General features: G+C 44.0%; 1 protein-coding gene across 12 annotated transcripts in view; it reads right to left on the reverse strand.

Annotated features, from left to right (window-relative positions):
• NRCAM (neuronal cell adhesion molecule) overlaps positions 1-20,483 on the reverse strand; it is a 971,555-nt gene extending 951,072 nt beyond the window's left edge. For all 12 annotated transcript variants that reach the window (XM_085653084.1, XM_085653089.1, XM_085653092.1 and 9 more), the window contains exon 1: positions 20,247-20,483. The gene's annotated coding sequence lies outside the window, so the exon portion shown is untranslated. The remainder of the gene's footprint in view (positions 1-20,246) is intronic.
• Between the last annotated feature and the right edge of the window lie 4,813 nt (positions 20,484-25,296).

Below are 25,296 nucleotides of genomic sequence, written 5' to 3' on the forward strand. Positions count from 1 at the left end.
CTGTGCCCTGCCTTTACAGAATCTTATTTTCCCCAATATTCGCTGAGGACCTAATCTGATTTCATTTAGACGATCTTTAGAGACATGGGGGCATATTAACGCCTCCATTGAGAGCTTTGTGAATGACGCACATGGTCTTAAAAATACATCTCCGCCTAATCGGTAACCAGTGAATTTCTTTCAGGGTTTCAGTCGCCGAGTCGAACCTGGTTTTATTCAAGGCTAATTTGGCAGCAAGCACTTGTAGCCTTTGAAGTCTTTTGAACAGGTAGTCTGGTACTCCCATCAAAAGGGTATTGCAGCAGTCTAACCTGCTCAAGATTGTACCTTGTGCCACCAGTTTCCTGGCAGGCTGAGGAAACAAGGGAACAATTTTCCCCAAATTCCTAAACAGCCCCTGACATGTAGACACTGTTCTGTTAACATGCGCCTCCATAGAGAGTCGGTCATCAATCAGCACTTCTAAATTGTGAACCAATTTCGCAAATAACACAGCAGTGGATACTGTATTTTACCAGAGGAGAAGCACAGAAATTCAGTTTTACTGCAATTAAATTTGAGACTGTTCGTGCTGAGCCATTGGGCCAGCTCTACTAGGCAGGAATTACATTTTTCAAACTGAGCTGCATCCTTGTTGTCAATGGACACTATTAGTTGGGTGTCATTAACGTGGTTTACAAATGACACCCCAAAAGATTTGATCATTGTCAGACATGGCAGAAGATAAATGTAAAACCGGATGGGGCTCAAAGTTGACCCCTGAGGAACACCAGGAAGAATTGCTTTAAATTCAAACACATATAGGGGAAGGGATATTGCCTGAAATCTTCCAGTAAGGTAGGATTCAATCCAGTCAAGAAGGACACCAGCTATCCCTATCCCCTGGAGTCTGGTAAGTAGAATTTGATGGCTGACCGAGTCAAAGGCAGCTGATATGTCCAGCAGAACCAAGACTGTTACCTGACCACTGTCAACCATCATTCTTAGCTCGTTTGTAGCTATTACCAGGGCTGCCTCCGTGCCATGGGCTGGTCTAAAACCCATTTACCCTGGCTCTAATAGTTCATTTTGCTCTAAGTAGCTAGCCAGTATTTTATTGACATATTTTTCAAGGATCTTAGTAGGGTAGGGGAGCAAAGAAATTAGACGACAGGTATAGAGGGCCTTGATATCAGGCCTAGGTTTCTTTAACAATGGTGCCACCATGGCTTTCTACCACGTGGATAGTACAATTCCTGTTGTTAAAGAATGATCACAGATTTTTTGTAATGTTGGAAAAAGTTCAAATGCTCTATCTTTCCAGATTCTTGGAAGGATAGGATCCAACGGGGAGCACAGAAGATATTGATAAAGCTAGTCTTTAAAATACTTCCTCATCCAGCAATTTTACCTTTTCCAAAACCCCATGTATCTCCTTCCACAGAAAGATATCTCTATTCGAGCCAAGAGTTCAGCTCGAGAGTTGATCTCTGTTCACATGATTCCTCTTTAGCTCCACATAATCAGCTTTTTTTATATCGTCAATAACCAGACTGATTTTATTATGGAAAACTAGGGAAAGACTATCACAAAGATCTTGTGAAGGTTCCACCTTCAGTTTTAAGCAGTCTGGAGAGGCAAGGTCCTCACCGATGTCAAATACCTTTTTAGACTTATTGACTGCTTCTGTAATAGTTTTAGTAAAATAGATTTTCTACGCCTTTTTAATCTCTTTTCTATAATCATGAAGCGCCATTTTCAGAAGTGTTTTATCTTGCTCTAGATAAAATCTGTGCCATTGCCATTCTTGTGATCTAACTTCTAGTTTTAACTTCTTCAAGACATCAATAAACCAAGGCACTGAAGGTTTGGCTTTCGCTTGAATTGGTTTTAAAGGGATTATTTACCAAGAGTGCCAACAATTGACTTCCTTCTCTAGCCGATAGTAATTAACTGCTATTGTATCTGTTTCAAGGTAGCAGAGTGTGGTATCAAATAATGTCTGACCATCCAGTTTTTCAAATTTATACCAAGATCTCCTCTGCACTTTCTAAAATTACTAACAAAATTTTCCGACCAGCTCACTGGGAATAAATCATCTACCATCACCATACTGGACGGTGCAAATCTTAGGACGAGTGTGTGTCCCATTTGATGTGCAGGGCCTCTCACCTGTTGCTGTAAGCCACAGGTTTCACAGGACCTCAAAAAGTCATTGGTATGGTACTGCAGAGTATCTTCTGCCCAGATGTTAAATTTGCCTAAGACCAGGACATTGGAAGTGTCATTGCCAAGTAAAGAAATGGTGTTTTAGAGAGATCGAGATACCCCAAACAAAGATGCTGGAGGTCTGTAGCAGAGCAGTCCTGACAGAGCAACCCCACCTTTTTCCTTTAAAGAAAAACCGAGCAATTCAATCCCTGGGGGTATCTCTACTTGTAATAATTCCACACTCCATTTTTCCCTAAAGATGATCGCTACCAGCCAACTCTTTAGTTAATCATAGATTGTGTGCAGGGCTTTATAGCCAGTCAGGCAAGCAAATCCTAGATCAAACCCTGACTCCTGGGGAATCCAAAGTTTTGGTTATAAAAAGGATATCCCACACCCTTGGATTCTAACAGGAGATTCAATTCAGGTGCATGCTTTACAAGTGAACGAGCATTAATGAGTCCACATGTAAGCACACTGGTGGCTGACCATCCCTCCTTAAGATTCGCATTCGAAAAGGAGACCACCACCACATCTCATCATGAGGTTGCTTCTTGGTACTAGAATAGGAAGTAGTTGACCTCAGGTCGCGAAGTTTCATACCAGAGTAAACCAGTCTTGTTCCATTTTCAAGTGTAGCTGGCTCGAATCTGGCAGCCTGGCTGGCCACTTCCGGGACCCTGACAGGAGCAGATGGGCTTGCTTTTGGCTTGCCATCAGCTCAATCGCGCCATGATGCTCTTTAAATACCTTCCTGTTCTAGGGACAGAACGACTAGACCGCTCACTTTGCGGCCAAAATAGCGACCGTTAAGCGGTTTTGCCAAAGACATTGGCAGTGAAGTATGAAAAAGTGCAAGCACAGCAATATTTTACACAATGTTTTAGATAAAAGCATTCTAAAACATTGTTTTTCAGAGCGACGCGATTAGTCTCCCAGTTATAGGTTAAAAGAAAGAAAGAATATCTTATTTCCCTTCAAAAAATTAAAACAATCCCCCCCAAACTGAAGTGCAATGTAATCAAGATTACTGGCGTTTTAACAATAATTAACGCATGGTCACACCAAGGTACTCCTTATATCTCTTCCTGTTCCAAAATGGTGACCGTCAAATGGTTCTGCCGAAGAGATTGGCAGTGAAGTACACTGGCCTAGTGAATGGGGAATGATCCTGTTGGACTTGGCCCTTCTGGCAAGTTCACCCCTAGAACTTTTTGCATTTATCCTAGCCTTTTTCCTATGTTGTACTAGTGGTTTTAGGCCTCTAGGTGCTTTTACACTGTGTCCCAGTGGAAAGTGCGTGCGCTCTGTGTATGTTTTAGTGAGACTGACCTCCCCTCCCATAGGAATGCATGGGGGATATGAGTGACCGTGTTAAGTCCTGATGTGAGAGGAGTGCAGGGTCGAGTTTGGTATGTGCGAACTCGTGAGATTGAATGCTGCGCGATGATGTGTGCGGCGTTTCTGTGTCTAGTGTAGAAGAGCCACTTCTAGAAGCTGGCATGTCTGTGTAATAAATGTGAAGTGACTGTCTGGCTTGTGATTGGCTGGCGTGCCTGGCTCCAGGAGTCAGGATGGGTCTGCCCCGGTGGTGAATGGAGAGATCCGCATGTTGATGGCAGGGAGGAGAACACCTGGGACCTGAATAGGGCTGGGCTTTCCCTACACAATGCTGGCTCCAACCCCTGTGGTGCAACAGGTTGGTGGAGTGGTGCACCGCTTATTGAAACGTCAATGACAGTTAAAGAGTCAGATAAGCCTTCGTAGGTGATAAGTCCCTTTTATTTTCAAAGACAAAGATTAGAAAATCTGATCCGTGAAGGAACGAGTCCTTCGGATCCCGGCTCACAGCACACAGCGCACCCAGGCCCTTATCAAGGTGGCCCACGCGCTGTACTGTGTCCACCTATACTTAGGTTCTTTCGATTGTAATATGACAAGAGCGCCTATACTTGCCCTGAAGAAGTTCATTTCATGAACGAAACGCGTTGGCTGGCTAATCTTTGTCTTTGAAAATAAAAGGGACTTATCACCTACGAAGGCTTATCTGACTCTTTAACTGTCATTGACGTTTCAATAAGCGGTGCACCACTCCACCAACCTGTTCCTTCAGTTGTCTGCATAGCAGTTAGCACTCTTCAACGGCAAGTGCTGGAGTTTGTTTTTGTGCACGCTCTTTCTATTTCTGATGACCAAGTAATACCAAGGGAACTACATAAGGTAGTGCGGTCTTTGTGTCCGCCGTTGTCCGGTACCACAAACCCCTGTGGTGCGTCTAATGTCCCTGGCCTGTCCTATGAATAGGGAGAGGAGCTGGGCAAAACAAAGTGCTCAGGAACCAGTTGCATCTGGTTCGCCCCTTCCCTGCACCTTTGGAGACAAAGGATTTTGTGTATAAAAGAGGGGCTGTGACCCCATGAAAATGTTCTTGTTCTTGTGTTCTGACTTGAATCTACCAGGGGCGTGCTGCTGCTGGGGCCCAGGGGAAGGCTTGCCTCCCTGGGCCCTGCCCAGCCCCTGGATGCCCTGGATGCTGGAGGACTTCTTTTGGACCCTCCTGCCTGGCCTGAGGATGGTTGAGAGACTGTCATTGCCCCTCGCTTCCTAAAGGACTTGTTCTGTTTACTCCTGGACTTTTGCATTCTCCTAGCGCCTGGTGAGCGCTTTGTTTCACTCTCTGCCGGGTGCTGTGTTTCCTCCTGGCAGCGCTGGGCTGCGATCTCCTTGGAGGGAATCCCCAGCGTAGGGATTCCCCTGCATCGTGTCCTTTTGCGGGTGCCCACCCCGCATGGCCGCCTATTGTTGTATTTTAATCGCAGGAGCCCACCCCGCTTATTTTTAGCTTTCGGTGCGCAGGTGCCCACCCTGCGTCTTCGTTTTACTTGATGGATGGATGCGGGTGCCCACCCCGCGTTGTCCGCCCTAGCGGGTGCCCACCCCGCTTTATATCGTTTTCAACGGAGGGAGCCTACACCTCATCCTTGCCAGAGTCAAAATTGCCGCCGCTGCCCAGCCGCGGCCGCCCGGAAGTCAGGCAAGTCCGCCTGTGACATGGGCGGGGCCTGCGGCTGGGACGGAAGCGGCGTGAGAGTTGCGGGGCCCCCATGAGCTAGGGGGAGTCCCGGAAGAGGAATCAGCCCGGAGCCTCGTGGGCTTCACATCCAAAGTCACGGTCCCGAGACGGGGTACCGGGTGAAGCATGGCCTGGGTGAGGAGCGGTGCAGCGGATCACCAGCGGGGCTCTCAGGAGCAAGAGAGCCCCGCCCGCTGCCACCGCCGAGAGAGGACTGCTGCCGGCACCAACGAAGAGCCCAGGTGAGTGGGGCTCGCAGTGGATGGTGCCTGGCAGAGGCACCCGGTCAGAGCGGCCCCGGTTGTGCAGCAGGCCGCTCCAACGTGGCAATACTTGTTTTAAAGGCCCCCCCCCAAGTGGGGGGGTCCCAAGGTCCCGCGCCGCCCCTGTTGGGCATTCCTCTCCTGCTGCCCCACTTTGCAGGGGTCAGCTCCAACGTTTGGGGGCATGTTATTTTTAGAGCCTCCATGGCTCCCACAATTGCATATTTCCTTTATGTAAAACGCCAGTGCGTTCCATAGTGCTTTGGGGCAAGTTCTTTTTCTGTGTTGCCGCATCTTGACTTCTTTTTCTGTGTTGGCGCATCTTGATTTCAGGAGCCCGTGCGCTCCATGGGGACATGTTTGTTTTCTGAGCAAGATGGCTTCAACGTGGGGCACATTGGTTTCCTCATATTTGAATTCCACAGCTGCGCAGCACTTAGTGCCAGCTGCAGCGTTTAGGCCCTGTTCTTGTCCCCAGCTGCCCAGCAAGTAGTGGGCAGCTGCTACGTTTAGGTTCTGGTGCAACCTGGACCCTAATATGATTGAAGTACTATTGTGTTTTAATGCTTTGGGTGTTAGGAAATGTACCGTGTGTAGTATGATTTGCGCACCCTGTGTTAATGCTTTGGGTGTTGGGAAATGTACCATGTGTAGTATGTTTTGCGCACCCTGGGTTAATGCTTTGGGTGTTAGGAAATGTACCGTGTGCAGTATGTTGTGCGCACCCTGTGAGTAATGCTTTGGGTGTTAGGAAATGTACAGTGTGTAGTATGTTTTGCACACCCTGTGTTTTATACCTCTAGATATGATTTCTGCATAGGAGGTTGTTTTAACTGTTTAGGTTTATGTTAGGGCGATTATACTTCCCTGTGTGATGTACGCCCCTAGTGTAATTATACTTAGGAGGTAGGGTCTAATGCGTTAGACTTGTGAGAGATTGCATAATGTGTTTATGCCCCTGTGATGTATACAGGATAGGTTTTATACCTGATTCTATTGTGATAATGCTGAGGTCATTATTGCGCCAGTAGTTACTGGTTGTGCTCTACAGTTATAATTGGTGTTACTGTTGGTATATGTTCTACATTTACAATTGGTGATTTGTGCTAATTCTGACAGTGGTCCATGTGGCCTTGTCTTGTGTAAATAGTCCCCTGTAACATTCTGCCCAGTGCCAGTTGGCACCGTGTCAATTATGTGATTATCATCTAATGTGTTTATTATAATACAAAGGCTATTTTTTATATATAACCTTGTGTGGAGTTTCTTTTGTGGTGGGCCTAGGGTGTTGTTGCTGTGTGCGCGCGCTAACGCTTTACACATTGCCTCAGGGATAAGCCTGACTGCTCGTTCCAAGCTACCAAGGGGGTGAGCAGGGGTTATCTTTGGCGTATAACTCCCCAGCCCTGACTTAGAGTGGTGGTCTCTGCCTGGCTTTGGCACAAGCCTTAGCCAACCAGAGATCCCATTTCTAACAGATTCCAATAATATTACAAGGAAGAGGGCAGGGCAGGGATTTTGCCTACCAAACGCTAGAGCCCCTTACCTGCTCCATTGCTTACAAATGGGGTTATTGCTTTGAATGTGTAGAGTTAGAAATAAAATAATTACTTTTCTTATAAGAGTAAGTATTTGACTGGACATTGATTAATTGATAGTACTATCTGCACTTCGCTTTGAGGTATGAGTCGTGTTCACTCACCTGTCTCTATAACCCCTGCTCCTCCCCTCCCCCCCAAGAGGAAGACTTTGACTGCTTGTCCAAGGCTACCACTGAGAGTCAAATGCAGAAGGGGCACTTGGGCCAGTTGCTCAGAATCCATAGTAGATCGGGCCCCAGGATATCAGAGGTAAATGTCTCAAGCACCACAGGTAGGTCCAGTAGCCCCTACTTGCCCTCTGAAAGGGGTTCTGACACCTGTCTTGAAACAATACCAGGCTGCAGGTTGTTGCGCCTACCCTCAAGGCTCAGAGTAAGCACAGAGCCAGAAAGACCGACTAAAGCTGTTCAACAGAGTTGGAAGTTGAGTCTATGAGGTATTGAAAGGAGAAGCTCTGACCAAGAGACAAAGACCTAAACTGCAGATATTTCTGACTGGCATGATGAATGACTTGAAAAGACAGTCTGTACAGGAAACAAGAGTATCTGCAGTCCAGCTATTCTGGACTAAGCGTGAGGACCTCAAGTATCACCTTCATGATGTGTGAACCAAGGATATGCAAGGGACACAGAAGTACTACTGGAGAGCCTGCACTGTCCTCTTAACATGTTGCCATGGATTCCCACACTGTAGTTTAAAAGAGAGAACATGAGCCTGGGAACAAGTGGTATCAACGAATGTGGTCTGAAGAAACCCTTCCTTTGATGTAATGTACTGCCCATTTATGAACTCAAGCTATACTTAGTGTGCCACTTCTTCTTTCCAAGGGTGCATCTGTATGTTAGGGTATGGATAAGGGTAGGGTATACTAAAGTTGAAATTGTTGTATTCATTCCTCTATGGAATGGGGCTCCTGTTTTATTTTGCTCAGTATTTCTGGTATCCCCCCCTAAGATAAAGTTCTGACTGGACATTTGTAGTGAACAAGCCACTTTTGTGGTCTGACACCCTATGATGACCCTCAACCACCACCATTTTGTACCGACTTTAGTGTGTTATGTTAGCCTAGCCTTAATGTAGGATGGTTTTGCATATGCCTGCCTCTCTTTTGTCCTGTAATCTTGCTGTCTTTTAGTAGAATAGTCTTGCCAAGAATAGAAGGTGTGGGATGTCGAGGTGCAGTGTTGTGGGTGATGGTGCACACATGTGCTCAATGTTGGATACTGAGGGATTAAGTGTATAATGTTATTTGGGTTAGGTGAATTATGACTGTAACCTATTGGCTTTGACGTGGTCTAATGTAATTCTGTTTTCTGACTTTACCTTGCTTTATGGCAGTGCTGACTTTTGCCTTTGACATGTTCTCATGTCATCTTGCTTTTCAATTGCATCTTGCTTTGGGCCTTTCTGTGTGCATGGCTTAACTAACTCCATTTTCATGACTGAAGCCAGTTTCTGTGCCTGCACGAAGCTGCAGAGGTGGGGAGGGCATGTTTTGCTCTTCTCCTGTTTTTCGCACTTTACTGACTAGAGAGAACTGGTTCTTATCAGAGGAATGTACATGGTCTGTCTCGGAGCCATAGCAAAGGCCTGATCAACCGATGCAGTGGCCTTGGAGCAGGCTGGTACGGGCTCTCATGAGAACGAGGGGGCGAGGCTTGCTAGAAGCTTTGTTGTGTTTGAATTTGTATTAAAAAGGGGAGCCTACACTGGCCTGGTGGACGTTCACGCCGTGGAGCAGACGCGTTGTCACGGAAGAGTGGGGGCTGGTTTCACCTCTGAGCTTTCACCCGGTTCAAGCAATGGACTCCCCTTGAGCGAAGTGGAGTGAAATGATGAAGCAGAAGGTGAGGTGTCTCTGCTACTAACTGTCTCTTGATTCTTTACTGATTCTCTCCTTTCCTTCTTATTTTCTGATTCTTACATCCATACATATATATATTTCTACATATATGTTTGCCTTGATTGTGTTTCAATCATACTATTGATATGTTAGAGTCTGCTATGATAGGTACATTTGGCTTACCGTGTGGTGCTATTTACTAATAAATATATCCCAGATATACCAATTCGTCTTTTCCTTGTAGCAGGAGGTGTGGACTCTTCTTGGCCAAGTATTCTGTTGTAGAAGGATGGGTGAATTCCCTTCTAGCAGGTAATTGTGTTATAGGAAGTTGTTCTACTCCTGGCAAGTGATGTGCAAAGTATATCTCGCTCTAGAGAAGTGTTGTGTATGTTACCTTGGTCTAGAGGAGACTCATGTGATAATGTTTTCTTGCCTTGCCGTTGGGGGAGTGTTGAAAGTTTGCCCACCTTAGGAAGTGCCGTGTATATGTTATATTCCATAAGTTTAGAACTGATATTCTCTCCCTGGAAAAGTGCCTTCGTCCAGGGGAGATCTGAGACCTTTCATTACATTTTGGCGTAGTCGGTTGCAGGATGTGAACGTTGATTTAAAAGGGGAAGAAATATGTTTTTTAGAAATTGAAAGCAGACTCTTAGATATCAATTGATTTATTTGCATGGGGGTAGCCCATAAGATGTGCTGGCTCATGAGTGAGCTAATTGTGCTGGGTTGAGTGTGAATTGGTGTGTGTGTGTTTAGGTGTGTTTTGTAAAAAGTGCTTATAAATAGCTTGCTACGTTAGGCAGAAAAGGCTGGATCCCTTTCAAGTCTTTATTAAGAAATGCATATAAAATGTGTTCAGCAGGAGATTAATGATATTTTAGACAGAGACAGCGGTGTTATTCTGAATGTGTTGTTGTTTGATATGCATCAACCATTTGAGCGTTTGCAAAAAGAATGCAGTGAGCTGAAGAAACAGTTAGTTGATGCCCAATTTGAAAATATATCTTTGAAGACAGAATTAAACGTGTCTGATAACCAGGATGATTCAAATGTGAAAAATGTGACAGAGAACCCAGTCAGACTACAAGCTACTCAGACAGGTTTAATTAATTCTTCCGAAGAGATTTTTCAGCCAGAAAGTAATGTACAGGGAGATAAACAGACCAGTGTTTTAGACTTAACGATCACCGGTTGCGGACATAAATTAGACATGACAGTGAATGATACATTTTGCTTCAAAAGAGAAATGCAACAATATGATTTTGAATGTGAACAACAGCAGATTGTGTACAATAATTCTGATATGTTTCATTCAGAAATATGAAAGTGTATTTTGTGAGTTAATTCAAGAGCAATGTGCCCTTTTTAGTTTCAGGGGAGTGCAGGGAAAGAAGAGGTCACTTTTAAATTCAGATGCTGGACAAATGCAGATGATTCTGTGCTTTTGCGCACCAAAAGATACTGGACAGAACAGAGTTAGAGAAAATGTGATTTGCCTATGGGAGATTGCAATGGTTATTAAATGGCCTATATAGACAGAAAAGCAGTTTGCGCAGGACTTGATAGAGGTAGGTTTGGTGACCCCCAATCATTAATGCTTAAAATGATTTTGTGTAGCTGGTGCGCAAATGTGATAATTCTTGGCACATGACAGTTGATTATTGCGAATTGGACAAACATACACCTTCTTTGACTGATACTGTCCCAGATATTGTTACAGAAGTAGCATGGGACTTGGTATGTGACCTTTGATATTGCCAATGCTTTTTTCTTTTTGATACCAATAGCCCCTGAATGTCAAGAGCAGTTTCGTTTTTTTTTTTTTCATGAGGTGGTAGACTAATGACAGTTAAGAATTTGCTTGAATTAGTTAGACAGAATGGTGGAGCATTTTCAGATTAAAGAATGTGAAGTCTTGCTGGAGGTCAGGAGAGGTTAAAGCTGTTTTTCCTCTCAGACATGAAAAGAGTTGTTCTGAGAGTGGGTAGCACGAAAAAATCTGGTGCAGGAGGAGAAATGAAAAACACAATCTTTATTTTAGTGATGGTGAAGTTCTTGCGTCTTTGAGATAGATGTTTGGGAGGCTTGCAGTGAGATCATCCAGCAACGCTGAGAAGAGTTCAGGCTTTCTGTGAAGACTGAGGAGGAATTCCTGAGGGAGGGGTCATCCCAGCTCCTCCCCCCAGTAGACAGAGACAGCTTCTTGGAGATAGATGTTCATGAGGCTTGCAAATAGGAGCAGTTTTCCCTCCTCCCCTCTGCAAAAGAAGAGGGAGGGGTTGAGAGGAACAGGGCAGACAGGAGAGAGTTTATTGATGGCTTGCCATGACCTTGGTGTGATAAGATGGCAAGGAGGGGCCAGTGCAAGGAGCAGAGAAGTCTCTGCTTGTTATGTTTGGCAAGGGGCCAGTTAGTGTCTGCAGAGATTTTGTGAAGGCGGGGCAATGCCTGTGAGGGGTGCAGTGAGTGAAGGAGACTGCCCCAGCCCTTCTTGCTGTGTAAAGAAAAAGAGAGATTTTACCAAGAATTCAGAGGCTAAAGCGTGGGTAGAATTCTTCGACAATTCCCCAGAGATAGAGGAGAGCTATGTAGACAGAAATGAAGATATTGTACTTTCAGAAATGCAAGACGGAAAAAGTGTGCTTTTGAAAAATGTTTTTTGCAAGAGTGATGCTTGTTTCTTTTTCAGATTCGCCCAGTCCCCCCGTGTGAGTGGGACTCCCTTCCCCTGTGTGAGTGGGCTTCCCTCCTCTTCTCCCCCACCCCCCCCTCCACTACCCCCCCCCAAGCCTGGAGTGATCGCCAGACCAGACGATGGCGGCTGATGTCATGTGGCTGATGGAGGCTGATGTCCTGTGGCTGACCGAACAGGATGGGGTCCTCCTGTGGCTGACCGGACTGGATGGGGTCCTCCTTTGTCAAGGAGATACAGATGAAGATAGATGCAGGAGAGGTGTGACCTACACAGATGGACTGCTTCTTTCCAAGAGAGGAGGGATCAGCAGAGTGTGCTGCGGTTGGAACTGTTTCCTTTACGTGAGATTGACTTTACATGCATGAGGGTTGTGTGTCTTTCACACAGGGAACTGCTTGTGTAAAAGTGAAGAAGAGGGAACTACAGGATGTGCTTTGCCAGAACTGTGAACTGTTTATCAACGTGAAGTTCAGATGCGATGGGAGAAGGCTGTGTGTTTTTTCACACAGAAGGACTAGTTTTTTTTTTTAGGGATGAAATAATAGAGACACTAAAATTAGAGTAGATATTTTCTGAGTTAGAGACTGAAGAGAAACACCTGTTGCTGTTGCTACAATGTATGAGTTTGGCAGTAGAGTTTCCAGTTTAACCATTAGAGACATTAGCAGCATTCAAAAGCTTGACTCATTTATTTTGTGTATCCATTCAACATATATCCAGATATTTGTGTGCTATTTCTAGATGCACCTGAGTTATTGCTTTTACATGTATTTAGGTAATGCAGTCTTTGCTTGCTCTATAGTGAATATCATATCCTTTGCTATGTTTTTCAGATATGTGATGTAGTTTTGTAAACATAGTCAGTTGTGTTTTTGACATGCAGTGCTTCAATGATAGTTTTGTTTTTATATACAGTTGCTATTTGCTTTGCAATGATTCCTTGTTGTAGTTGCTTCACTCGTAGTTGTGCCTTTAGTTAAGAGATTTTGTTTTTGGTATATGTGAATGGTGATGATCGAGGGTCATGGGGTGCAATGTAGTGAGCAAGCCACTTTTGTGGTCTGACACCCTATGATGACCCTCAACCACCACCATTTTGTACCGACTTTAGTGTGTTATGTTAGCCTAGCCTTAATGTAGGATGGTTTTGCATATGCCTGCCTCTCTTTTGTCCTGTAATCTTGCTGTCTTTTAGTAGAATAGTCTTGCCAAGAATAGAAGGTGTGGGATGTCGAGGTGCAGTGTTGTGGGTGATGGTGCACACATGTGCTCAATGTTGGATACTGAGGGATTAAGTGTATAATGTTATTTGGGTTAGGTGAATTATGACTTTGACCTATTGGCTTTGATGTGGTCTAATGTCATTCTGTTTTCTGACTTTACCTTGCTTTATGGCAGTGCTGACTTTTGCCTTTGACATGTTCTCATGTCATCTTGCTTTTCAATTGCATCTTGCTTTGGGCCTTTCTGTGTGCATGGCTTAACTAACTCCATTTTCATGACTGAAGCCAGTTTCTGTGCCTGCACGAAGCTGCAGAGGTGGAGAGGGCATGTTTTGCTCTTCTCCTGTTTTTCGCACTTTACTGACTAGAGAGAACTGGTTCTTATCAGAGGAATGTACATGGTCTGTCTCGGAGTTATACCACAGGCCTGATCAACCGATGCAGTGGCCTTGGAGCAGGCTGGTATGGGCTCTCATGAGAACGAGGGGGCGAGGCTTGCTAGAAGCTTTGTTGTGTTTGAATTTGTATTAAAAAGGGGAGCCTACACAGGCCTGGTGGAAGTTCACGCCGAGGAGCAGACGTGTTGTCACGGAAGATTGGGGGCTGGTGCCACCTCTGAGCTTTCACCCGGTTCAAGCAATGGACTCCCCTTGGGCGAAGTGTGGTGAAATGATGAAGCAGTAGGTGAGGTGTCTCTGCTACTAACTGTCTCTTGATTCTTTTCTGATTCTCTCCTTTCCTTCTTATTTTCTGATTCTTACATCCATACATATATATATTTCTACATATATGTTTGCCTTGATTGTGTTTCAATCATACTATTGATATGTTAGAGTCTGCTATGTTAGGTGCATTTGGCTTACCGTGTGGTGCTATTTACTAATAAATATATCCCAGATATGCCAATTCGTCTTGTCCTTGTAGCAGGAGGTGTGGACTCTTCTTGGCCAAGTATTCTGTTGTAGAAGGATGGGTGAATTCCCTTCTAGCAGGTAATTTTGTTATAGGAAGTTTTTCTACTCCTGGCAAGTGATGTGCAAAGTATATCTCGCTCTAGAGAAGTGTTGTGTGTGTTACCTTTGTCTAGAGGAGACTCATGTGATAATGTTTTCTTGCCTTGCCTTTTGGCAGTGTTGAAAGTTTGCCCACCTTAGGAAGTGCTGTGTATATGTTATATTCCATACGTTTGGAACTGATATTCTCTCCCTGGGAAAGTGCCTTGGTCCAGGGGAGATCTGAGACCTTTCATTACAACATTGATCTTTACTGAGTAATATACGTGTTTGTCATATTGAATGTGAATTCCAAATCTCCTCTGCTCCTAAGCAAGATTTGAATTTTGACCACTGGACACTTGGAGAGGCAAGACCCAAATACAAAAAAATTGGCATCTAATGAGCAGTGTAATGGTACTGAAGGCCCTTGTACCCAAGTGATAAACAAGTTATTCACCAGAGAGCTTAGCTGTCATCATCCTAACATACCTGTGGTAGGAAACCATAAGCCATTTTTCAGTTGACACAGCTGCTTAAAACATTTATCTATCCTTCCTGATTAGACAGCAGAGTACCTCAGAATAAACTGAGCCTTTGCACTGTGGAAAGATATCAAAAGAATTGAAATTCAGAAAAAGGTGGAAGCAGTAAAATCAGGCATGAAGCACATCAAGCATCATAAATTAAATTGGTGTCTGAAAAGGCCATAGGATGATTTGTGGATTTGGGGTGGGAGTAGGGCATTAACTTCTCCATTGGTATAGGATGCACTGGAATGCCATAATATGTCACCCAAACATATCTATGTATGCCATACAGCTCTGTAACGTTTAATAAATAAGATGACACCTGAGTCTTGGGTGAGTCAGAGATGTTCTGTCTTATTTGACATACTAAGTGGCATTGTGTGTAGCTGTATGTGAACATTGGTTTGTTTATCAGCTCCAAGTGCTCTTTGGATGGTAGGTAGTTGGTGCCCAAGCGAGAGTTTATGCATATGGGTATGTTACTGGAATCTACCAATGCTATGTTATTTTATGCTGTTTTGTAGAGCACAGGAGTCCCCCTAAGTCTCCTGGCACTGAGACATGAATGTAAATATACAGAAAGGCTAGACTACATATCGGTTATCATTTAGTCTAAAAAGTCAGTTGAATCTTATGTTTCTCAGGTTCAGAGAGAATATATTCCAGAGTCTTGCCCTTTAACCAGAAGAGTTAGATGCCCTATTTATTTTTTGTAACAGTAACTGTAAGAAGGGATGATGATGTCAACCTTAGAGTTATGGTGGAAGTATAATATGGTATATATTGCATAAGAAGGTATTGCCTCTGACATAAATTTGCCTTTAGGCTAGGCAGAGTGCCAGAGTCACTGGCACACAGAAAGAGATCTCAGTATTAGAGAGACAGGGCCTTATCCAGTGGCATAACAAAAGCCCCCACAGCCCCCGTGGTGCGGGATCCCTCCGGTACTGGCAGGCCTCTAGCCAGAGAGCTTCGGACTGGGCCCAGATCATGGGGGGCCCCTGCATGTACTTTGCAGGGGGGCCTCCTCAAGTTTTGTTACGCCACTGGCCTTATCACCTCTAACCCAAGAAAAACCTGCACTATCATTCTGCAATCTTTGCAAACTGCATATTAGATTCTTAGGAAGACCAGGATGAACGACTCTGGTGTAGCTCAAGTGAAAAAGGACCGGCGCAATTGCGGTTACCATGTGGGAAAAAACAAGGTGAAAAAACTGTTTCAAGGGCTGCAGTTGGAAAAAAAACATCTTCGAAGTGGCTGCCACCTGAAGACCTATGGAGAGCTTAGCACCAAAGAGGTCAGACAGGCAGATTCTTTAACACATTGTGCATTTTGTGGGCTCTCCCAGTACCGATGTGCATCAATCTGCAGGCTGAGCTTCACTGTGGGATACCACCTGCAGAATTTCCACTTTTTGTGGATTGATCTACACAGAATTGGAAGCATGTCAGTTATTGATCGGGGAAAGACACATAGTAACTCTCAATACAGACTTATCAATTTCTGGGTCTGTCTGAACACCCAGTGAGTGGCATTGGCATAGTTAGACATTTCCACGTCAAGATGTCTTACAGGATTTCCCAGTTTTGGATTCACAGAGAATTCTCTCCAAAAAAAGAAAAAAAAAGTGTGATAGTTTCGCACAGTAAAGGTTAAGGAAGACCACCTGGGCTAGAGATGCCATAAAGAGCAGGATTCATTTTAGAACTTACCTTGTAGTCCAAATTCCTGGAGATGGGAGCAAATATTATCACGGTCGAAAGTGTTAAAGACCACCAATACATCCAACTAGATGAGGGCTTGACGTCACTGTCATTCATCGCCCATCTCAGATCATTAAAATGGGCAACCACAACATTCCTCACGCACGATAAGTGCCTGCATGTGAGGGATATAGAGTGCTGTGGGACTCAAAGAAAGCATCAATAAGGGGAAACACTCCTTTCCAAAAGGATTTAGGATTTGGAAGTTTTGAAATAGGTTGGCTTTTTTATGTGTATGGGATCAGTCAAATCGTTAAGCAGAGCAGAGGAATGATATGGCTGTTGTTACAGGAATATGATCAAAATGCACTGCTAGCATCAAAAAGTAAGGAGAAAAAGAATACACCTGTTAAGAAGAATGTATCACTCACTTAAATTAAGAGTCAATTACAATTGGAACTAATGTAGGTGGCGATTATCTACAGCGGAAATACTCAGCACATTCCAGTACAGTGGACTAACAGAAGGACAGCTTACGTTCTAGTTCTAATTAACACGATCATTCAACAAAGAGGCCATATGGATAAAACCAATGAACCCCGGATTCACTGTGTCGCTATATGTGATCCAGTAAAAAAGCAGATATTGACTAATGCCATGGTTAATCAGTGTGCAAATGAAAGTTGCTTTTGGTCTCTAGGCAACAGAGGATGCTGCAGTGTGTGAGAGGGAGTGGGGGAGGGGGGATAATGACCTGTCAAAAAGACACATCCTGGCTCCTGGCCTTTGTGCAGCCTGCACATTACGGGGGAGCAGATCCTGAAATGACTGCATAAATGAAGACAGCTAGCCTGACAGGTAAGGTCTGGGTCATATGGGAACGGAATCTGCACGCTGAGCATTTATGTATGCATTTTAACTCTCCTATGACAAAATATATTCTGTGCTAAGAATACAAGCACAATGTGCTAGTTTGTTGCAAGGATACAGGGCCGCCCCATGTCGGTAGGCACTGCAAGTACGAACACTGTCATTGCCGTACGTATCCCGCAGGTGTTTACGGCTCATTCTTGGTCAGTGCAGACCTCAAATGTACTGCCTTGATGCAAGCAGAAGAAGACGCTATAGCTTGTCTGGTTGCACATGCGGCTGACTTTGCTCTTCATGTTACATAAAGATTTGTAGACCCCTATTTGAATGCACTCTATGAATGGTGCATTTAAGAGCCTAATAAATAGATCTAGATATTAAGATTGATATGATCCCTTTGGGGATGGGAATAAATAATAACATTTGGGCGAACATTACACAAAGTCATTTTATTATACTGTAGGAAACAGTTTCTGGCTCGTTTATCATTAATACTTTCTGACACAGTCAATAGTGTTTGAAAAACATTTATACTGTTGTCTGCTGTTTTTTTTAAATCATAATATATATCTAGGGTTGACCCTACAGTGTAGAACATGTATGTACTATCGACTACAAGGTATTACAAAGATGCTTTTCTAGCCAGCATCCGCTATATTTACTTTTTGTGGGTATTATTTCTCATTCACCAGTTGAGCTTCATTCAATCAAGATGATTAGAAACCATATGCGCATTAACAGGCCGTCTTCATTTACAATCTGTGCTCACAGTTTAAATGCAGCACTGGAAATAGATCAGTCTCCATTTTTGTGAATGACTTTTGTGCCAGACTTCCTCATAGGCGTGAAGTGAGGTTGGGGTCCCGCTCGATTGACTGCGGCTTGTCTCAGTTCTCACGTGACTGAAGCAATCCTATCTGCAAGTGTACCTGCAATGGCAACGACCGATCCTGTGTGTTTACATTACAAATCAATTAGCCTCTAGGCACTTTTACAAGTCAGCATGCACACAGGAAAGCTGACACACAACACTCGCATCATTCTTTCTGGTAAAGCACAAATATTGTGTAATACTTCCTCACACAGAATGCACACTGATATACACATACAATAGGGGGTGTAGGTTTGCATTTTGTGTGGGAAAGGGATCGCGGTCGCTCTCATATTTTATGCAGGTGCAGAGGAAAACATTTCCTCAACGATGAGCCCGGCAGGAATCCAAATCACAGAGCAGCATTGGGCGCTGCATTCCTACCACTGGGAATATGAAAAAATCTGTATTTTACGTTGTTGTAAAATGACAGCAACACCTTTTAATCTGTTTGCCCACTTGGTCAAATGAAAGGACCTAGGATCAACCACTTTACCCATGACCTGGATATTTGCATATGTTAAAAAGTATGACGATTTTAAACACTGCTGCTAATAGTGCACATTCAAAACTTCAAAGGGTACAGACCCATATACAATATACTGTCAAAACTGGAGCATGACATTTAGCATTACAACATCCTTCTCTTGAGTGGGACACAAACATTGCTGGAACATATAAAACGGGAACATATGTTGGCACCATAACTCTAGCATACCTCTGCCTGGCAGGTATATCGGAAGTGTATCGGGACAGCAGGGACCTGGAACCACTTTAAAGCAGCCTACAATGATGGAACACGTGTCCACTGAGGAGGTTGTATAACTGGAATGTTTGTTATATATGCAATATTCCTGTAAGGTTACCAGATGTTGACTATGCAGCAGAGAGACTCTTCAACTCTATGTGTTCCTTAAACAACCTATGGGAGTGGCGGTCTTGGTCGATTTCAGCGGATGCTATTGGACTATAACACACCTGAAAGTGGTGATTTATAAAAGGGAATCCCAGGACTGGAACCTTCCGTGTCTGATGACAGTGTGGATCCTGAAGATCAAATAGGAAATATTGTGGGAACTTAATATAGGGGGAAAATATTGTGACCCAAAATATCAAAAAGGTAACTATGTTCAGAATTCCTAAACCTACCTCACATATGTACCTTGATGATATATTTTGTCGTGGTACTTAGATTTATTGGTAGGAATAGTAAATGTATACTTCCGCTATATGAACTTATTTGTTTTCGATATCTTGGGGCTCAATATTTTGTCCATGACATTGAAGTATCAATATATTCCTGCTCTCCGTAGTAAGTATTACAACCCCCCTTGACAAAGAGTGCTAAATTACATTGTTTACGCTGTAAAGTGGATAGATCCCATGTGCTTCTGAAGTGATAATAGTTTTATCTCCAACATAGGTGTGTGTTTGACCAGATGTAAAGAGCCACTAATTAGGACAGTCTCAGAAAAATTGAACAAATGCTTCCTTCACCTGTACGCTTAACACATACACACATTTCATCTCAAGAACGAACACCTCGCCTGGCACCATAAGCCGCCCTTCACATGGCTTCAGGTTTCCAGAGCCAGTGTGCAACCACACAATATGCACTCTATCGGATTACCCCACCTTACACCACGTCCAATCAAGTTAGAAAGCCGTTCGATGGCCTGTGGCCAAACAGCAGTATCTGTAAATTCAGGTTTGGCACTCCAGGGGCTCTCCATTCCAGCAGCGCCTGCACATTTTGGATCAATTATTGTGCTGGGAAATTACTGGAACGCGTCGGATCGATGTGCAAAGTGTGAAACAGATCTACACACACATGCACAGGGATAAATGTCATTAACACCTCCCTCTGGGTTGTGAATGCATTTGCATTGACCACCGCCTCGCCGGGAGCCCAGGTTGTTTTATTGCACGCAGGTCCGCCCTTGCAGCCCCGTAATACTATGCTAAACTAGACTCAGGGAATACCACCAGGCAAATAACAGGGGCACTCCCGGCAACGTAGGCATGCTGCTTAAGTGCAAGAACATACGGTCGAGGGTGACGAGAGATTCCATATTACTCTCCGGAAGAGAGCGTACAAAGCCAGGGGTGATGCTACTCCCGCAGATAAGGCAGATAGGTGCACGAATAAGAGGCATATGAGCTGGGAGCTACCTCTCAGCACCAGGGATGGAGATCACCCACCTACCCGCTCCCCTCACACACCTCTGCCCGGCTGCCGCAGAGAGGATGCGTCTTTCTCAGGGATGCTATCTCGGAATGAGAAAATGCCCACAAGGGGGACGGGGACCGCAACAGCGGCCGGTGCACAATCTCCGGCAGAGAAACGCCGACAGCCGGCATTCGCCGAAAGCACTGTACTCACTGTGTCGAGTGGATGTTGGCAGCCTTCTTGCTCTGGAGATGCCGTGCTCTCCTGCTTCGACGCTCTGCGGAAGGATGGATGCCCCAGGGCTCGCCCGCCGCTTCTTCTTAAAGCTCCTGGCCGCGGCGGCGGTGACAGCTGCTGTCTCAGTGCTTGGGGGAGTGCGCTGATCTTTGCGCGCCCCAGCGGCTTGTCTGTGTCGGGTCCGGCACTGCACGCTCCCCTGCCAGTCTCCCGGGCGCGCGCCGCGTATGTGAGTGCGCGCCTCCACCAACACAGAGCGCGTGGCTGCGGATGGAGCGCGCGTGCCTAGTCCTCAGGGTGCAGTGCCTCCCACGGGGAGGCGGATGTTCGTCAGGGCAGACTGACTCTCACTGGACGTCGTCTGGTATTTTCAGTTAATGTGCGGCAGGTGGCCACGCTCTCAGGCATGGATACGGCGACACTACTAGTCTTCAAAAGTTCAAGTAGAGGCGAGCAGAGGAGGTCTGCTCAGCAAGAGTAATTTATTTTTCAAAACAAGAAGTTGTTTTCAAATGACTCTTTTCGTTTGCTTGATTGAATTTGCTTTCTTAAATGTGCAACATTTATAAACATCCAAGGGTAACTTCCACCCTTGACTCTTCTATTAAGATCCCGTACATGTATAGCTGTGGTGGATAGAGCGCTAAGCTATAAAGCGACATCACATCTATGCATGTGAGAGGTGATACCATGGTTTACACAATCAATGAGTAAATGCATTAATTCACAACGAGGCAAGGTAAAGAGCGACTTTTTAAGTTGCCCCAATCCCAGTGGGGGTAGGGGTAGTTAATTCATCCCATCCGATCTTTGTTTTCTTTGCTGTTTGATACTTGCTGTTTTGATTTTCACCTTTGGAAATGCACAATACATGTGCCGCATTGCAAAGAAAAATCCATGACCGAGTAAGCTACTCAGGTCTAATGATTTTTGCCTCAATAGCAACAATAGGAAGGATTACGACAATAGAATCTCAAATAGCACCTCCAAGTGTAATACAGGTGGCAAAGATCTCACTCCGGTTAAATAACCAACTTCAAGATGTTATAATAATCAATACTTACATCCACCCCCAACAGAAACGACAAGCTGCCAACGAACTGATAAAAGCCGTGGGAAAAATAATGAACGATGAGGATTCTGATTTACTCGTCTTGACAGGTGACTTTAACATGTTTCTCATCAGTTTGGATCCAGATGATGATCTTAATCAAGAACTTAGCACTGCATGGGGAGTGCCAAGACAGGGCTCAGCAAAAATTAATAAACCTACAAATTGTTTAAAAAATCTACTTCGACAATTAGAACACCTTAATTTAAGAGCCTTGAATGGGCGTTACACCGAAGATGACCCACCGGTCGCAACTTTTCATTCTGCCAAGCAATCTTCCCATTTGGACTACACATTTACATCTCTAAATATGCGTGGCAGGGTAACGTCGTTCAAGATAGGGTCGAACGACCTCAGCGACCACCTTAAGCCTCAATAAAAAGTCAACTCACTTCTTGAGACTGAGCCACACACAGGTATTGACATTGAAGTGAATTCGAATCTAAGGCGGCTTCGGTGCAATCCCTGCAACATCAACTCCATAAGCCTTGCAGCGAAAACTCTTTTCACTCAAACGGCAAGCTCCACAACAAAGCTGTCAGAAGTATGGCAAAACTTCATCCTAGACATCAGTGTGAAATTGTTAAAAGGACCGCCAAACAGGATATGCCAAGGAAAGGAAGCATCAACCAAATTACAACTCAATCCAGAAATGAAAACACAAAAACGGTTAATAAACCGAACACTGAGACAGATGCAAAAAGATCCAACAAACTACGACTTGCAAACAATCCTACGGAAAGCGAAAAAACTACTACAACGGAAGAAATGGGAAAAATAGAAACAAAAAAACTACGAGCTATAGGCAAAACTCCTCTATGAAGCAAAACGGCAAAATAGTTCAAGGTTCTGGCAAATGATCAAAAGAATACAGAACCCAGACCATCTTGGCCTAAACTCAAATATAACGGAGGAAGCATGGACAAAACACCTCTTCAAGCACTTTAACACCATAAACACTGCCAATGAGGACAGCCTTGTAGAGGTGGGGACAAAGAAGTTCAGCAAAGAAGTTAAGAGGGAAAAAAAAGATAATTACTATACAACGGTCATGATCCAAGAAACTGCCACTAATGGAGCCACGCTACCACCTCGAATGGAGAAATTAATGCCTGACCCAAGTGCTTCTTTCCACACCGAGTCTGGACATCTGGCCACCACACCAGCCGATGTCAAAAGGCAAATAGCCAGGGGCAGACCGACAGGTGCCCCCGGACCAAACAGCATTCCACCAATGCTGTACAAATCAGACGCGGAATTTTGGAGCGTAGTACTAACATCGATATTCAACAACATAAAGAACACCCAAACTCTTCCGGAGTCCTGGCATGGGTCAGTAATCAGCCCAATCTTCAAACATGGCAATAGGAAACACCCAATAAATTATCGGCTTAGTTCCCTCATAGATGTGGAGGTTAAGTATTTTGCAGGAACCATACTGGAGGAGCTAACGACAAGGGCATTTGAAAACTCAATAATCCCGATCAATCAAACTGGTTTCTGCAGGGGTCAAGGGACTACAACTAACATCATGGCACTGACCCTACTGATGGACACAGCAAAAGAGACCAAATCTCCCCTTTTCCTCTCCTTCATTGATTATACTGCTGCATTCGACCATGTGGGACGCAATAAACTCTGGCAGAAACTGGACAACTGGGGAATACCCAAACACTTTTTAGACGTGTTGATACTACTCCACTCAAACACCTGGATTAAAGTCAAACTAGGAGCGGTTACACACCTCTCTAAACCCATTCCGACAACAAAAGGATTAAAACAGGGTTGTGTGTTAGCACCGATCTTATTTAACCTTTTTCTTGCTGACTTACCAGGGGAACTTGATAAATGCCTCTGTCATGCACTGAAACTAGGGAAAATTCCACTGTCCAATTTGCTTTACGCGGACGACCTGGTGCTGATAAGCCAGACACCAAAAGGCCTCCAGCACCTTCTAAACGTAGCCCACTCCTTTTCAGAAAGGAACGCCCTGCAAATAAACTTCAACAAATCGAAGGTTATGGCAGTGAACTACAAAAAAAAAAGGAAAATCAATTGGCACGTAAACGGACAAGGGCTGGACTTGGTAACAACCTACAAATATTTGGGAGAAATTCTGGACTTCAAAAACTCATTCAAACCTCAATTGGACTCCTTACGAGGAAAGGGAACCGTGACTTACCTGGCGATAAAATCTTTAAAAGCCAAACTTCTCGCCCTAACGCTCAACCCTCTTCTTCAGGTTTTGGGCGCAAAGTTACAGCCGACTCTCACATATGGGAGTGAATCCCTTCAAAGGAAGGATGCCCCATTACTGGACATAGTAATAGCTAATTCATATAGGGCTATCTTTAACCTGGCAAGATACGTCTCGCCTGCACAAATTTGGTTAGAATTCGGTATTCTGAAACAAACACTAGAAAGGCGGAGTGCGTACATTACCAGCTGGCACAAGATTCGCAGCGCTGAGGTTGGTTCTCTAAACTCCAACGTATGGGAAGAGCTTCTCCGACGTCGTAAATCTTCAGCTAGAGAATATCTATTTTATTCACTTGTAGTCCTGGGACTGTCGGACCTCTGGGGCACTCCAACAGATCTCTTGTCTTTCAAAAAAGTTGCTAAAAAATCAGCACAAATCATCTCTTCTATTGAGGACAAGGAGGCATTAACAAAAAGAACGCATGGTTGGATCATGCTCCGTGATTACGGAATAATGCAGCCACAAGCATATCTCAACATTGTAATGAATCAAAAAACGAAAGAAAAGTTCTTAAAATTACGCCTCGGCGTAATCCCGGTAACTCCGCATTTACCACCCTGGGTGAGAAAAAATTTCTTGCAGCAGTGCCGCCTGTGCAAAGCTGACAAGGAAGACATCGTCCACATCATGTTTATTTGTCCTAAACTAAAGGCTTTGAGGTATAATTTATTACGTCCCTCCTTCAAATTACATGGCGTCCGAACATGCAGGCAGGCTGTTAAACTGTGTTTTAACCCGACTAAAACAAAATTAAATTGTTGGGTCATAAAGTTTTTTGACTTAGTAGAAAAAAAGACACACGAGATTTTATGACCGCCAAAACATTTTATTGACAATTATGAACTGATATAAACCAAACTTGTAAAACTGAGGAAATCGCGCATAATGAATTTTTAACAATTTTTTAGCAATGTTTTTATTGTTTTGTAAACATTTTAATTAATCATGTACAAATAAAATACATTATTACTTATTATTATTATTTTAGGTCTAGCAAGGGATAACCTAAGAGTTGTACACTTTCAACTCCACATGACTCTGAGGAGGTCTATCTTCTTCCTCACAATGACAGTGATTGCTCCCACATTTTCAAATCTGTGAGCAGGGCTTTAACTATGAACATTCTTAAACGGCTTGTAAATTAGGGTGAAAGTATGGTATATTTACAGCTATAAGCACATCTAAAAAATACTTGATTTGGTCTAGCTTCTTAATATAGGCCATCCTCAAAACTGTGACTTAACCCTACTAATGGCGAAGGAGTAACGCCAAACAATCCAACCATTTTACAAAACATGCTGTGTGGCATCTGACATTGACATTAATAGTGACTTCGGGAAAGATTCAAAGTACATATTCCTCCCTCCCAAACCCCCCCCACAAATTGTAGATCTCTAGATCAAGAGGCCTTGCAAAGGAAGCACTTCCTGCTATTAGTGGAGGTTTCATTTTTGAATCTTGATAAAGCAACTCAGCCTTTCATCCCTGGTGGGTAATAGTAACAAAAATGTGGTTTTAACCACTATGTGGCATATATATATATATATATATATATATATATATATATATATATATATATATATATATATATATATATATATATATATACTTTTGCGACAAATGCAACTCACTGTGTGACTGCATTCAGCAATAAA

Source organism: Triturus cristatus, chromosome 4_1, assembly GCF_964204655.1.
Source record: "Triturus cristatus chromosome 4_1, aTriCri1.1, whole genome shotgun sequence".
Classification (NCBI taxonomy): domain Eukaryota; kingdom Metazoa; phylum Chordata; class Amphibia; order Caudata; family Salamandridae; genus Triturus; species Triturus cristatus.